Source organism: Lissotriton helveticus, chromosome 10 (genome assembly GCF_964261635.1).
Source record: "Lissotriton helveticus chromosome 10, aLisHel1.1, whole genome shotgun sequence".
Lineage (NCBI taxonomy): Eukaryota > Metazoa > Chordata > Amphibia > Caudata > Salamandridae > Lissotriton > Lissotriton helveticus.
The window spans coordinates 383,691,976-383,709,038 of NC_136071.1; the positions used below are offsets into that span (position 1 = coordinate 383,691,976).

Genomic DNA, 17,063 nt, shown 5'->3' on the forward strand with positions numbered 1-17,063 from the left:
AGTGGTCTGCTTAATTCAGGCACTCTGTTCATCACCACCCCCTTTTCTGAATCATTTTGTCCACCATAAGCGTGGAAGGGTATACTCAGATGTGAGTCCCTTGCTCATGGCACCATCAGGATTCAAGCAAGCCGGGCCGACGACGCCTGAAATGGCAGAAATCGGTCCCAGGAAGCTTGTTTCCTTCCCAGTATAAGAATTGGCTTGGTAGTTTAGTTTGCCCTGTTCCCATCATGCACTGGGACAAGAACAGACTAATTTGCATATAGCCAAGTTCTGAGCTGGGATGGTGCAGTGAGCTAAAAAACGGTGATGGATCAAGCCCTGATCTTTGGACTGGGTAAGAGTGGTCTGCTTAATTCAGGCACTCTGTTCATCACCACCCCCTTTTCTGAATCTATTCCAATCTTTGGGCAGACTCATTTTGTAACTTGGATCATCATCAAGGTTTACAAGCAAAGGAAGAGGACTCAGCTTTGGCATCATTGCTGCAGCAAAGGCAGCATAGTTTTAAGAGTAATACTCTTCCATCATGCAATAAGTTCACAGTGTCTTCGGCCATGGCCTCAATGAAAACACAAGAGGAACTTACAGTGGAGATGCTAAACTCCCTAAATCCCAAGAACATTCTCACCCCCCTCACAGACTAACAGTCACACACTACTAAGAGCACACACACACCTCTAACAGAGTACCAGTCACACACCACTGGAATCATTCTTACACCTTTCACATATTGCAGTCTTGTCCTACTGAGAGAACTCAAACACATAAAAGATGGTGGGAGGAATGCTTACAGATAGCCTAGCCACTAGCAATTGCTCAGGGTACCATTCCAACCCATCGTGTTACTAGCCCACCATACCACCTCAGATAAGACAAAGTCATGTGTGTATCAGACTTGGTCTTGCTCCAATAGGAGCCACCCAGCCTGATTTGTCAAGCCAGGTCTTTTCTGAAATAGACCAAAAACAATCCAACACTGGTTTCTGGATATTTGGACCCCTTCAATCTATATCTGGGCTTACACTTTGCCACTTAGGGCATTACATCAAATACAGAAAAGGTGATGGAAGGAATTCTTGCACATAGTATACCCACTGCCAATGACTAAGGGGTCGATTCCGATCCGGTAAAATCACCGTCCGTACGATTCGTATCTGGAGCCGTTTCCGTACGACTCGTACACACATCATACGACTCGGCGAGTACGATCCAGACCGGGTGATCAGGATGCGATTCGTACGGGCCACGTCAGGTAAGGGCGATTCGTACGGAAAAGCGCACATTCACATACACACCGTACGGCTCGTACACCCCATGATCGTAGGGGTAAGGCTCGTGCACCCCATGATCATAGGGGTACGGCTCGTACACCCCATGATCGTAGGGGTACGGCTCGTACACCTACGATCATGGGGTGTACGAGCCGTACCCCATGATTGTAGGTGTACGAGCCGTACCCCTACGATCATGGGGTATACGAGCCGTACCCCTACGATCATGGGGGGTACGCACCTTACCCGGGGGGGGCGTTCCGTACCTGTTTCGGGGCGAACTCTGCTTCTACGGGAGTTTTCAGCTCCCGTAGAAAAAGGGTCGTACGGAGCGTACCCAACACGAATCGTACTTGCCGGGTCGGAAAAAGCAGCCGTGAACCGTACAGACATCGCGTACAGCGGGTTCCGAGGGCGAATCATACGGGGATACGATTAATATGGTCTCTGTACGATTCGTACGGAGTACGGCTCCTGGTCTGAATCGTACTTCGTCGTACGTACGGGACGTTTACAGGTACGATTCGTACGGGGAAAAAACGCTCCGTACGACGATTCGGAGCGCTTTTTACCGGATCGGAATCGACCCCTAAGGGTATCATTCCGACCCAATACATTTTTGCCCACTGTGCCATCTAGATTAGACACAGCTGTTTGCAAAGCATCTCTCTCATCCTGCTCTAATAGGAACAGCCCAGCTCGAACTGCCAAGCCAGGTTCTCTCTGAACCATAACACAGGTAACCCAAGACAAATATCAGCCTAATTAGGCCTCAACTGTGAGATGCAGATTTTTTTCAGTGGCCCCGTGAACAAGCAACCCATATTTGGGCATAAGAACTACTAAGGGTGTTACAACAAACACACAAAATGTGGTGGGAGGAATGCTTGCACATAGTCAAAACAATGTTCATTGCTTGGGACAGCATTCCAACCAATGATTTTTTAGCACACAATGCCACCCCAGATTAGATCACACAGAGAGCACTGCCACAGGCATCAGAGTAGTAGTCACACACCAGCAGAAGCGCTCTCATGTTCACCACAGACTAGCATATACACACCACGGCAGGATTCACACTCTTCGCTGAATAGTAGTCTGACACTCCTAATAGGACATTCAAACCCCTCACAAAACCTCAGCAAAGCCAATAGGTTTGCCTGATAACTAAATGTGCCTCTTCATTGATTGGTAACTTGGTGTGTGCGTGAATGATATTTTGGAGATGCAAGTGAGTGAATGCAACAAAGAGCCAATGGTTGAATAAATAGATGGATGAGTGAAAGGGCAAGTGTCTGCATGCATAGATGGTGAATAAGTGCATAAACAACAGTAGGAGCTTTCACCTGCTCCCACTGCTGGTTCTCTAGCAGCCACACACCCACACTACCCACGCAAATACTACCAATGTTCTCAATACCCCCTCCCAACACAAACGCCACTCAAGCACCAACAACGCCATCAACCTACACCACATGCCACAGCAAACTTGCACATCAAAACCCACTTGCATATATGTTTCCCAACATACAATCAGTCAGCAAATACACAACAAAATATGGGACCTTCTGAGTAGCACCTCACCTGACATCCTCTTCATCACAGAGACCTGGCTCAACTCCTCACCAGCTCCCAACACCACCACAGCAATCCCAGCAGGTTACAAGATGGCTCAACCGGACTGCCTACACAAGCCAGAAGGAGGACTCACTATCATCTACAAGGAATCCATCAAATGCACAACATCCACAGAGAACGCCACCCCATTCATGGAATACCTGCACTTCAGGCTGCAAATCTCAGAAAACGTCACCCTGAATAAAACTCTTGTTTACTGACCACCTAGGCCACGAGCCACCATTACCAACCTCATCACCAACTTTGTTGCTTCGCTCACCATCGACTTCAGAGCATACACTCTCTTTGGTGACCTCAACTTTCACCTGGAAACCAGAAACAACCCCTGCTCCATAACACTCATCGAAAGCTTGAGCAACATCAGACTCACCCATCATGTCCCAGAGCCAACACCCTGCAGGACACACACTGGACTCCATCTTCATCACAAGTGACAGCATCAAATAAAACTCTACCACACCACTCATATGGGCCAACCACTCCATCATCCACTTCGAAATCAATACACCTCAAGTCATTACCCCTACCAGGTTCAGCTTTCCAAGTCGCAGATAGGGCAAAATCACAAAAGCAGCCTGACTCAGTACCCTCAGCATGGATCAATCTAGCCCAACAGACAACCTCGACAAGGACATCAACAACTGGATCAAGAACTGCACGGACTCCCTCGCACCCATCGAACCGAACAAGCATAGTAGATCATACAAGCAGGCCAGCTGGTTCACAGAAGACCTCCAAGACAGCAAACAACACTGTACACAGCTAGAAAGGAAATGGAGAGCCGGCCATGACACCACTAGCAGAAGCACCTACAAGGTTGTACTCAGACGCTATCACCATCAACTAAGACACCAAGAAAAAAGTTCTAGTGGACCATATCGAAGGTAGCTCCAACAGCTGCAAGTAGATCTTCATGAGGATTTCATCTCACCCTCAGCCACTGTCCCCGGCATTGCTACCTTCCAGAAACTCTGCGACAACCTATCCAACTTCTTCCACAGCAACATTGCACATATCTACAGCAACTTTGCACACCAACCCATCACCAGAAGACTCATTGCTAACCTGGCCACCACCAACCATGACGGCCACCTGACCAAATGGACAACCCTAATCAGAAACCACACAGTGGCAATCATGTAGACCATCCACTCAGGGGCCCCGCCGGACCTAGGCCCCCTCCACATCTCCAACCTGGGAATGTCACCATTCAGCACCACCCTGACCCACATCATCAACACCTCCATCACGTCTGCCACTTTCCCAAATTAGTGGAAACTTGCAGAAATCAACGCTCTCCTCAAGAAGCCCAAAGCTGACCCGAATCAGCTGACCTATCTCCCTGCATCCCTATCCAGCCAAAGTGATTGAGAAGGTCATCAACAAGCAACTCACAACCCACCTCGAACTGCACCATTTTCTAGATGACACTCAATCAGGTGTCAGAAAGAACCACATCACCCAAAACAGCAATCATAGCGGCCACTGATGATGATCAAATCATCCTGGACCTAGGAGAAACAGCAGCGCTCATCTTGCCCTACCTCGCTGCGGCCTTCATCACTGTCTCCCATAACACTCTCATCAGAAGACTCCATGACATTGGCATACAAAGATCTGCTCTCAAATGTATCTGTTCCTTCCTCACAGTGACAAATCCACACTGTGAAGCAGCCACCCTTCACATCAGAGGCCAAGGAATTGAGATGTGGTGTTCCACAAGGACCGTCCCTCAGCCCAATCCTTTTTGACATATGCATGACACCACTCGCCAACATCATTTGATTACAAGACATCACCATCATCTCCTACTTCGATGACACCCAACTCATCCTCTCCCTGACTAGCAAAACACGCCTGAACCAACTTCACCAACTGCATGACCATGGCAGCAGACTGAATGCAAATCAACTGCCTGCAGCTCAACTCTGGCAAGATGAAAGTACTGGTCTTCTGCAACAAGATCTCCCCAGGGAACTCCACCTTGTAGCCTTGGAGTTAGGACCAACACCCAAAGACCAAGGAAGAAATCTAGGGATCACCCTAGATGACAAGCTTGACATGACAGCTCCAGTCAACACACTGTCCACCACCTGCTTCCACATCCTATGCATGCTGTGAAAAATCTTCAAATGGTTTGCATTCGTCACCCCGAGTGAGACAGGTATGCCCAGACTTGGGTCTCATGCTCTCCCTGCCACTGGAGTCAAGCTATCCTGGCTGATGAGGGCTGGAAGCCCGAAACCGGCCCTAGGAGGCTTGTTTCCAGTCCAGGGAGGACCTGGCCTGGCAGTTTGGGTTGGACTGTTCCCAATGGGCGCAGGGTCACGACTGGTTTGCATATGGCTGGGTCCAAACTGGAATGGCATAATGAGCAAAAAAACAATAGATTTAGGCCCAGATCTCTGTACTTGGGTGAATGTATGACATAGTTCTGCATTCTGTCCATCAACTGTTCTCTTTGCATTTGTCACTCGAGTGGGACGGGTATGCCCAGATGTGGGTCCCGTGCTCTCCATGTTACTGAAGTCAAGCTATCCTGACTGATGAGGGCTAAAACCCCTTAACCGGTCCTAGGATTCTTGTTTCCAGTCCAGGGAGGACCTGGCCTGGCAGTTTGGGCTGGACTGTTCCCATTGGGCGCAGGGTCAAGACTGATTTGCATATGGCTGGGTCCAAACTGGAATGGCATGGTGAGCAAAAAAACGATGGATATAGGCCCAGATCTCTGTACTGGGGTGAATGTATGACATTGTTCTGCATTCTGTCCATCAACTGTTCTTTTTGCATTTGTCTTAAAACACCAGACAGACCTTCATGCAACCACTCATCACCAGCGGGCTGGAATACGACAACGCTCTGAACAATGGAATCTCTAAACAAGTTCTACACAGACTCCAGACCATCCAGAACACCGCGGCAAGTCTCATACTCGGTCTTCAATGCCGCAGCCACTTCACATCGCACCTCTGGAAGCTTCACTGGCTCCCCAATCATAAGCGCAGCCAATTCACACTTCTCACACACACATACAAAGCCCTACACAATACAGGATCAGAATTCCTGAACAACTCTATACACTTTCACCAACTCACCATACACCTACACTCTGCCTCACTCTCACTCTCACTCGCACACATTCCACATATCTGCAAAAGCAGAACTGGAGGTCACTCATTTTTCTACATCACACCTAAGACATGAAATGACCTCTCTCAACACATCAGAGCCTCTTTCTCACTTCTTGAGTTGCCGAAGAAGCTGAAGACCTGCCTCTTCATATAAGCACCTAGGGGAACACAAGCCTACATATCTGCCCAAGCGCCTAGATACCCTCTCGGGTGATTAGTGCACTACTTAAATCAATATAACATAACAGATGGGTGAGTGAACTGTAAATGCATCCATATACTTTTAGTTATAAGCCAGACCAATTTGTTTTCCCTGTGATTGTTTTTCATGTCTGTCACTTAAAAAAGACTGATATTATTTATGTCAGAAGGATGCAAGTCTAAATCATCCTCTACCATAATGTAAGAGGTGGTCTGCTAGTTATACACAGATCTCTGCAACAGCAAAGGTAACTCAATGAGCAACTGTCTTACTGTAGATGAAAGAGTTTGTTTGTCTGCCTTGTGAATTTTCTCTGCCCTCAGCATCCAGTCAAGTCTTCTACCCCATCTTTCTCCCCCATCTGTGGCGCACTACCTGCAGCAATTTTTACCTTTAAAGTTATGTTCACATTTTTGTAACAAATCTTCACAAAGCATCTTCAAATTTCACTAGCAGACTGAATTTTCAGGAACTGTTTTCTGTTTTTCGTGAATTTCAAAAGGATATCCAAGCAATCGGAAAATGTATGTTAACTCATTTGCTTAATTGATACTGCAAAGACACAATGTTTGGCTACCTATGCAGTGATAAACCATTCCTCGCTATATTTGTGGCTCAAGTCCACTCAAGCAAAAGTTTGTCCTGGTGATTTCAAGTTCTTTTGTGGTCTCTTGCCCTTCAACTTCTCCTGAAAAATGTAACTATACATGGTCTTGGCAGGAATCTTTTGAATATAGGGGTGTCTTTGCAGTGCCACGTGATTATTATTTTTTTTGTTACCTCCCAGTTGGGCCACACAGGTGAGTACAATTAGTATTGCATTGGTGACCATGAACCAGGAGGTGTGAAACGCAAAAGGCACGACAAATTAAGCTGTGTGACTATGCCAGGTTTTGCTAATAAATTAAGATCTGCTGCAGAGTGTGTCTTAATGCTTCGGGCATTTTTTGTTGAAAATAAGTGACATTGCCATCCTGCCGTGAAGACAGCACTATACCATTAATATGTGAGTAGCCGCAGGGGCATGGAACCTTCCGAGCCTCTTTGTCGGAGCAGCAGATGGGCAGGAAATAATTTTGGACTGGCAGTGACATGCAGAGGCCCACTGGAGGGCTAAGAACAATAAATGCACTTTGGGAGAAACTGCAAGGCTTCAAAATAAAGGAGAAATACGTCAAGTCTCACTATGCAATACTAATTGTACTCACCTGTGAGGCCCCACTGGGAGGTAACAAAAAGAAGCTAATCACGTGGCACTGCAAAGTTGAATCCCAGCTTGTGACCAAGGACCAGGAGGTCTGAAACGTGTAAGGCATGCCAAATTAAGCTGTGTGACTATGCTGGTTTTCCCAATAAATTAGGATCTGCTGCAGAGTGCGTCTTAATGCTTTGGGCATCTTTGGTTGAAAAAAAAGAAGAGAAAAAATAATATATACGTATACACATATATATATATATATATATATTACCTACTGGCGGTCGCCAGTAGGTATATATAGTTAGGATTTTTTCTCTATGGGATTTTTGAAAATTCTATGTCTAATAACTTTGGCGTTTGTGGACCGAATTGGCTGAAATTTTCAGGAAAATGGAACATTTTGTTTCTGAGCAGCCCCTGAAAATTTGGGGGGGGTTCGTCAAGGGGGGGCCGAGAAAAAAGGGGGGTCCCAAAACGCGTTTTTCCCATGTTAATTTCCATAGGGCGGTTGGACTCACTTTTAGCTCGAACGGCTGAATGGATTTGCACGAAACTTGGCAAAATTGTAGGGACTGGTAGCCCAATGTGCCTTTGCTAGGTCTCAATATATGTGCTCCAGTGGATTTTGAGAAATTAACGTTCAAAAAAAGATATATATCTGTGACAGCGTCCCGGGTAGCGCTCCGTTTCGCGTACTTTTCGCGTTACAGAGCTTTGCGAAGCGAAGCTGATTGGCTCTCCGGTGTCTGTAAACATTCCAAACAGTACTGAGCGGCCGCCATCTTGTCTCTCGGTAGGATCGAGAGACAAGAGGAGGCCAAAGCGAAGGGGCAAATGACCATAAGGGGGCATAGTAGATCCTCCCTGACCCCATAGGTTTGATGTGGAGGCTTTAAAAGGGCTCCGCGGGGCAAAAAAAAAAAAAAAATCGTTTTTTTTGGTGGGGTGCGCCCGGTTAGCATAACGGGAAGTGGACTGGGGAGCGTACTACAAGGAAACAAGAATGATTGACTTTTAACTTATTGTATGTTTATAGACTTTTTTTTACTTTTTTTTCTGCTGAGTGACGTCTCGGCCTATCTCCACGGGATGCAGTCCCTACCATCTCGGCGTTTAAGCCCAGGGGGACCGGTAGTGTGGGAGAGATAACGTCTGTTAACGTTCGATTCGAAGGAAATCAGGAAGTGTTGAAAAGCATTGTCTGCGCCATCTTGCCTTTTTTCAAATGCCACACTTTTGTCGTGCACGGCAGCCATTTTAGATGCCTTGACCAGACCCACTCTCTGCACGCTGTCGATCCTTAGCATGGCTCCCCACCCTCGCAAGCATCTCCCCCAGGCACTGGTCACCCCCGCTCTCTGTCTTATGCATGGGCAATAAACCTCCCCCCATCTGCGCTGCTCTTCCCTGAGAATCACACTCTGTGCCCGCCTGACACCTCCCTTTCGCCCTATTCACTACCGCACCCTCTGACACTCCTCTTCCTCTGTGTCCGATTGTCCAGGCCGGTCCCAGGCTATCAGGTAGCCCTGCAGATGTACTTTATGGCCCCAGCTGTAAAGAATCACCCCTCTTCAAAGGAGTTACAGTAGATCAAGGCCCCCACCCGATGAGATCCGTCACACCACACGCGTTCCTACTATCTGAAAACCATCCTGTATTGTGATTGGGGAGGGGACCGAGCCTGAAGCGGAAGATTCCAGGGATGCCTCTTTGTACATCAAAGTTTTTACAATTATGTGTCACATTAAAAATATATAGCACTCCAACAAAGTAGTAGGATTATAAAACTTTAATAACTTATAAATATAAACAACGCAACAAAAACAATAAAACATTTAAACATTTTTAGGAAAAAAGAAGGAACAATGGTCAGTAGCGGTCGTTTGTGCGAATAGTCCAAAGGCAGCACAACGTCCTGAGTTCTGGACGGCACCCAGGTGATGTTGCCTGGGTGCCGCACTGGTTTTGGGTATCCTACAATGCTGCTCCGAATAACGGCGTGGGGCGTCCCGTGGGGTGGCTCGTCAGTAGCGGTCTGTTGTGCGAATAGTCCCAAGGCAGCAGAACGCGCTGAGATGTGGATGGCACCCAGGTGATGTCAAGTAAGTTGCCGCACTGGTTTTGGTATCCCACAATGCTGCTCCGAATAACGGCGTGGGGCGCCCCGGGGGGGGGGAGGGGTGAGGCGGCGTGAACGGGCCTCCCCAGGTGGAGGCTCGTCTGCTGTAGTGGGGCGCCCCTTTACCGTTTCAGTTGCCATTCCGCCCGCTTTTGGTACACTGTGTCAAAATCCGCCATTCAGCTGAGTTGCGCCCACTCTTGCGGTGCAGCGATAGGCGGCTGCCACAGGACTCTCAAAATGGCGGCAGGCTCTTTCCTTTTTGGGCCTGGTCCACTGAAATGGCCCTGGGACACCTTGGAAATCGGACGCTTGTCTGCTAGGTCTTGGACCCCATTCTCGAAAGCGTCCCCTCAGCCTTGAGGATTCTACAAAAGTCTTGGGGGCCCCCGACTCCTGCAGGCTTCCGGTGGGGAGCGGCTGCCATGATTGCTCGCGGAATGACCACGACGGAGCCACGAGATGGTGGTGCTCTCATGCTGACGCCAGCTTCAGTCTGAAACATCCAGAAACAAGGTGGGGCTTTCATCGTTTGGGAAAAAAAAAACGTTTTCATCCAATGAAAAGTGTTATTTTTAGGTCATATGATCAAGCCTTCCATCATTAGGAAACCAAAAGTAAAATGAACCAATGAAAAGTTTTATAAACAAGTCACATGACCTGTTATGCGGCATAGGGTATACAAAGCGTAGAAAATCCGTTGGCACGTGAGGCGGCGTCAGTAGCGGACCGATGTGCGAATAGGCCGAAGGCAGCACAACGCGCCAAGATCCGGATGGCACCGAGGTGGTGTCTAGCAAGTTGCCGCACTAGTGTGGCCATCCTACAATGCTGAAAGTCGGCGTGGGGCGCCCCGTTGGCCTGTGAGTTCGCGTCAGTAGCGGACCGATGTGCGAATAGGCCGAAGGCAGCACAACGCGCCAAGATCCGGATGGCACCGAGGTGGTGTCTAGCAAGTTGCCGCACTGGTGTGGCCATCCTACAATGCTGAAAGTCGGCGTGGGGCGCCCCGTTGGCCTGTGAGTTCGCGTCAGTAGCGGACCGATGTGCGAATAGGCCGAAGGCAGCACAACGCGCCAAGATCCGGATGGCACCGAGGTGGTGTCTAGCAAGTTGCCGCACTGGTGTGGCCATCCTACAATGCTGAAAGTCGGCGTGGGGCGCCCCGTTGGCCTGTGAGTTCGCGTCAGTAGCGGACCGATGTGCGAATAGGCCGAAGGCAGCACAACGCGCCAAGATCCGGATGGCACCGAGGTGGTGTCTAGCAAGTTGCCGCACTGGTGTGGCCATCCTACAATGCTGAAAGTCGGCGTGGGGCGCCCCGTTGGCCTGTGAGATGGCGTCAGTAGCGGACCGATGTGCGAATAGGCCGAAGGCAGCACAACGCGCCAAGATCCGGATGGCACCGAGGTGGTGTCTAGCAAGTTGCCGCACTGGTGTGGCCATCCTACAATGCTGAAAGTCGGCGTGGGGCGCCCCGTTGGCCTGTGAGATGGCGTCAGTAGCGGACCGATGTGCGAATAGGGCCAAAGGCAGCGCAACGCGCCAAGATCCGGATGGCAACGAGGTGGTGTCTAGCAAGTTGCCGCACTGGTGTGGCCATCCTACAATGCTGCGCCGAAAGTCGGCGTGGGGCGCTCCGTTGGCCTGTGAGTTCGCGTCAGTCAGTGGGGGTTGTTTGAGGATCTGACTGCATTGGAAAGCAATGTGATGCTGTGCGTCGCCCCCAAGATGAAGGTTCCTCGGCTGCAGTGGGGCGCCCCTTGGTGTTTCACTCGCTATGCAGCTGAGTTGCGTGCGCACTTGCGGCGAATAGGCCGAAGGCAGCACAACAATATTTTCTGAATAGAAGACACCACAAGGCGCTGAGATTCGGTTGGCACCGAGGTGGTGTCTAGCAAGTTGCCGCACTGGTGTGGCCATCCTACAATCCTGCTCCGAATAACGGCGTGGGGTGCCCGAAGGGGGGGGGAGGCGGCGTGAACGGGCCTTCCCAGGTGGAGGCTCGTCTGCTGTAGTGGGGCGCCCCTTTACCGTTTCAGTTGCCATTCAGTTGAGTTTCGGCCGCTCTTGATGCTACAGCGACAGGCGGCTGCAACAGGACTCTCAAAATGGCGGCCTGTTCTTTGGATTTGGGTCTGGTCCACTAAAATGGCCCTGGGACACCTTAGAACTCGGACGCTCGAATTTTTTTTCCTTTCCTCTACATGCAAAAAAGGTAAATGCCCGGTACGTTACCTGCCTCATCTGCCACGATATACTCTCCAGAGGAACCGAAAAAAAATATAGTTATGGTAACTATACCATGCATCGTCATATGGAGAGGTGGCACCGATTAATTATAGTGCTGCACAAAAGAGAGATTTGGAGGAGAACCCCCGACCTGCCAGTACATTCACCAAAGAAGTGGCACTGACAGCATCAGAGGCAAGGGAAACGGTCCCAAATATTTAGAAGAACTTTGGAAAGATTAAAATGACATGTTTAGATTGTGGCAAATTAATTTCATGTGGACAGATGAGTGTTACTCTAATAAATACAGCATATGAACATCATCATAGTCGATGGTTGGTAGAGACATTTTGACTATATCCTGGACCTGCCCGTCCTCGCCCAAAATGGCGCCGGAATAAATGGGACTCGTAACTCCTTGTTGTGTACTGGTTGCTGAACCTTGAAATCACGAGATACGTATGCAGTTTTGAAGCACATGGCGGGCGGGGACGAGAATTGATTGAATATTTCGACATCCCTATTGATATTAAGTTCTGATGTGTTATTGATTACTGTACTATTGAAAGTTCGAATTAACGTCACCCATGGTACTTGCCCGCAAATGTATATCTAGATAATTTTATTGTAACTGGCTCTGTCGTATTTTAATTATAAAATGTACGTCCACCGATTCCGCAACTGTTAGACACCTTAGTTCTTGCAACCTAATGGCCCGCCCGTTACGTTCCTCTACAGTGTAAATGTCTACTCATCATATATGATTACAGTTTGCTCCGTGGCCGGCCCACGTGGTTATAGGCCCGTATTTGTATACTGATATTTTCACAATAAAGGTTTTTAAAAGAAAACATGGTAGTAGTATTTACATTGGTAAAGTTTTTAATAATAGTCACTGTTTTAGAATCAGTAAAAGGCAAGTGAAATAAAGCAGTCCAATTACATGAAGGGTAAAAGGTATAATACGCAGGAACGCAGTAAAGATAAATGGTCAAGGGCTGTTGTGTTTCTACTTCTGCAACATAAAGTGATCGATAAGAATCTGATATTCAGGCGTATCGGCGACTAAGACAGCAGGCCGAGTTTCTTTTGCTCAACGGCTCCGTCATGGGACGAAGAAACGCCCTTTTTCTCGAAAAAGGAATATATTTTACTTGCAGGACAGTTGTAAATTTTCCGGGAAAGTACATTAGCCTGGAACATTATAACATATGTTTAAGAAAAAATAATGTTCGAAAGTAATAAAAAGCTTAATTTTTAGGTCATATGACCAAGCCTTTCATCATTAGAATAAGAAAAGTAAAATGAACCAATGAAAAGTTTTATTAACAAGTCACATGACCTGTTATGCTTACGTTACGCGCTGCGCGCCGCGCCCCAGATCGCTTCCGGGAAGCTGCGCTTCGCGCACCGGAGCACTTCCGGATGCGCTAACGCGGCGCGTCATATGACGCATTACGCGACAACGCAGGTCCAGAATATAGTCAAAATGTCTCCACCAACCAGCGGTCGGAACACAACCCCTTTCAGCAGGCTAAATAGTTCTGTTAAATGACAACAGAAGGGACGGGCAACAAGAACCATCAGTCAAAGAGGGGAGGGCAAGTTCTTCTCTACCGGGTCACGTTGGGGCGCTACCGGAACTGATCGAATTGGTAGTCTACAGTGTTTCTGGATGTTTCAGACTGAAGCTGGCGTTAGCATGAGAGCACCACCATTTCGTAGCTCCGTCGTGGCCATTCCACGAGCAATCATGCTAGCCGCTCCCCACCAGAAGCCTGCGGGAGTCGGGGGCCCCCAAGACTTTTGTAGAATCTTCAAGGCTGAGGGGACGCTTTCGAGAATGGAGCCCAAGCTCTAGCAGACAAGCGTCCGAGTTCCAAGGTGTTGCAGGCCCATTTTAGTGGACCACGCCCAAATCTGAAGAGCCGGCCGCCATTTTGAGAGTCCTGTGGCAGCCGCCTATCGCTGCACCGCAAGAGCGGGAGCAACTCAAGTACATGGTGAGCGAGACGCTGTAGTCAAAAGAGCAGGCGGTAAACAGCTGAATAGCGGAAGAGGCACAGTGTAGCAAAAGCGGGCGGAATGGCAACTGAAACGGTAAAGGGGCGCCCCACTACAGCGTGTCTTTAGGTGAAACGGATTGTGGGACAAGGTCAAGAATGGAAGAGTCACCAAAAGGCAAAAAGTTCCGCTTGACCCCGGGAGCCGGCCACCTATGTCGGGGGCGATCTCAGGCCACACCAGGGCAACACGACTTGCGGAGGGGGCCGGAGCCAAGCGCCCCCTCCGAGTCCGCGCCATGACACCGTCCCTCGGGGGCCTCCGTCAAGCGGTTCAGGGTGGCACCGCATCACATTGTTTTCAAATGCAGTCACGTCCTCAAACAGCCCCCACTTACATTGAGAATAGTGAAGCTGTAGCAAGTGCAAATAGGCTTCAGACAGTGTTACAAGCACTCCTCAAAACTTTGAATTATCAGAGTGCATGAGTTTCATGCTCGATCGATTGAGCTAGCCGGATCGGGCAACAAAAAGTATAAAATAGTTATGTAAATAGTTATTTAATAAAATGTTTTACCCTGTTACTTTGCTGGTGTGTTGTATATATTTGTATTATTTGCATAGAGTTTATCGTTATTTTGGGCGGGGTGGGTGGCGGAGCCGAGCTGTCTTGCAGCCATCATGGTGTGGAGCTCAGTTCATCTCACTAGTTTCGTATTTCTCATGAGGGGTTGTTCCTAATGTTTCTATTTTAGCGAGGTCAAAAAGAGATCCCATTAGTGGCCTACTGATTTTTCTTGATTCCTTTTGTTTTTTTACACAATTTTTCACTATCTGCAAAGACTAAACAGAGTATTGCGACTCTGTGCTTGTTTGTAAATAGAGAATGAACCAAAGAGAACCAATTCTAAAACAGTAAATGCTTGGATAACAATCAATCAAATGGAGAGAGAAGCAGGCACGACGGATTACAACGGGGGCAAAGGCCTGCGTTAACTACCCTTCACTATCTGCAAAGAGAGAGTACTCCTAATAGAAATGAGGGGGAGGGGGGGCAGCATTCAAAGCAGATCAGTGTGCATAAACACGAAAATGTTTTTACTTACCACGCACTTGACATTCGACAGCTTATGATATTTGCTATTAAAAAACCATTGAAATTCACTGAAAAAACCATAGGTTAGAGACCATATATAGTTAGGAATTAGCATTTAAAAAACCTTGAAAATTCACTGAAAAAACCATAGGTTATAGACCATATATAGTTAGGGATCAGCATTTAAAAAACCTTATTTTACTCACACAAAACCATTGAAATTCCATATATAGTTAGTTGCACTAACTATATATCGCGCACCCGCAATCCACTGCTGATGATGTCACATATTACATCATTCATGACATGGTCAGTGACATCACTGATGACATCACTGATGACATCTCAAATGACAGCACTGATGACATCACTGATGCCATCTCAAATGACATCACTGATAACATCTCAAATGACATCACTGATGACATCTCAAATGACATCACTGATGACATCACTGATGACATCTCATTTGACATCAATGACCACATCACTGATGATATCATTCATGTCACAATACAATGCATCTCCTCACACTTTAATATAACCTCTGTTACACCCAGTGTTAAATACAGAGTATAATTTTTGAAACCATTGACACACCAATACTAGTTACTACATACGCACTCAGTGATTCCTATGTTTACACACACATTCACTCATTTACTCATACAATCATTCATACATACAATCACTCATCTTTACAACACTATCATATGCACTCATACACCTATACAGACTCTCACACTCTGTCACTCATCCATGGAGTTACTCACACACCTAGTCAGTCCTGTAAAGAATCAATCACACTTCCATATTCTAATCTATACAGTTAAACATAGAGCACCTTACATTTTGAAACATATACTAACACATACTTACTCTCTTATACAATCATTGATACAAGTGCACATTGATCTGCACAGAGTCACACACCTCCCAGCCAGCCACACACACACTCAGTCTCCCATACAAATACTTGGGCAATCAATCAATAACCCATATAGTTACTCATATAGCTACTGATCAACACATGCAGCAGTTTACAGAACAACAGACATAATGATGCACAAATTAAGACAGTTTAGTCACTAACCCATGCACTCAGTGAGACACATTTAATCACTCACTCATACAGTCAGTCACGCACCTACTAAATCCTTCATCCAGACACTTCTACATCTACTCATTCTTCAATATGTAAAACATATTTAAACTTTACAGAAACACACAGTCACTGGATGATGTCATCAGTGATGTCATTTGAGATGTCATCAGTGATGTCATCAGTGATGTCACTGACCATGTCATGAATGATGTAATATGTGACATCATCAGCAGTGGATTGCGGGTGCGCGATATATAGTTAGTGCAACTAACTATATATGGAATTTCAATGGTTTTGTGTGAGTAAAATAAGGTTTTTTAAATGCTAATCCCTAACTATATATGGTCTATAACCTATGGTTTTTTCAGTGAATATATATATATATATATATATATATATATATATATATATATATACATATATATATGGAGAACATCCTTTATGACGCAACTATTACCCCGCACTACCATTACAACGCGGGGATTACAACGAAAGTCGTTACAACGACTTTCGCTGGAGGGCGCTGTTGGATAGGGAATAGTTTAATTTTCTATCCAACACCTTCCCTACTATCCACGGGGACTGGAGTTGGAATAGAAAATTAAACTATTCCATTATCCAGCACCCCCCAACGCAAGTTGTTGTAACGACTTGTGTTGTAATCCCCGCGTTGTAATGGCATGCGGGGTAAAAGCATGCGTTTTACTGACATACAACCATATATATATATATATTATATATATATTTAGTCCTCGATATTCTGGTCACAATATTTTGACCACTCATATTCCTTCTGCAAAAATCCGGACCCAAATCAGAGCAAGACAGAGAGAAGCCTTGACATACCCTACAAGTATAGAGGGAATGAAGGGCAGACACAGAGACCTAGATTGAACCCTAAAGCGTGATTGAAAGATGCTGGCATAGAAGGTGTGGTCGGAAAATTGTGATCCCCAGACTATATCCTCTCCCCCTTCTGCACTGAGTAGTGCAGGAAAATAGTTTGAATTATTGTTACAATAGAACATACATACTTTAATAGGACCCGGACCCTCCAGG

The 17,063-nt window shown here is 47.0% G+C and overlaps 1 protein-coding gene across 1 annotated transcript in view; it reads left to right on the forward strand.

Annotated features, from left to right (window-relative positions):
* NOS3 (nitric oxide synthase 3) overlaps window positions 1-17,063 on the forward strand; it is a 999,469-nt gene that overhangs the window by 290,585 nt on the left and 691,821 nt on the right. The window lies entirely within an intron of this gene.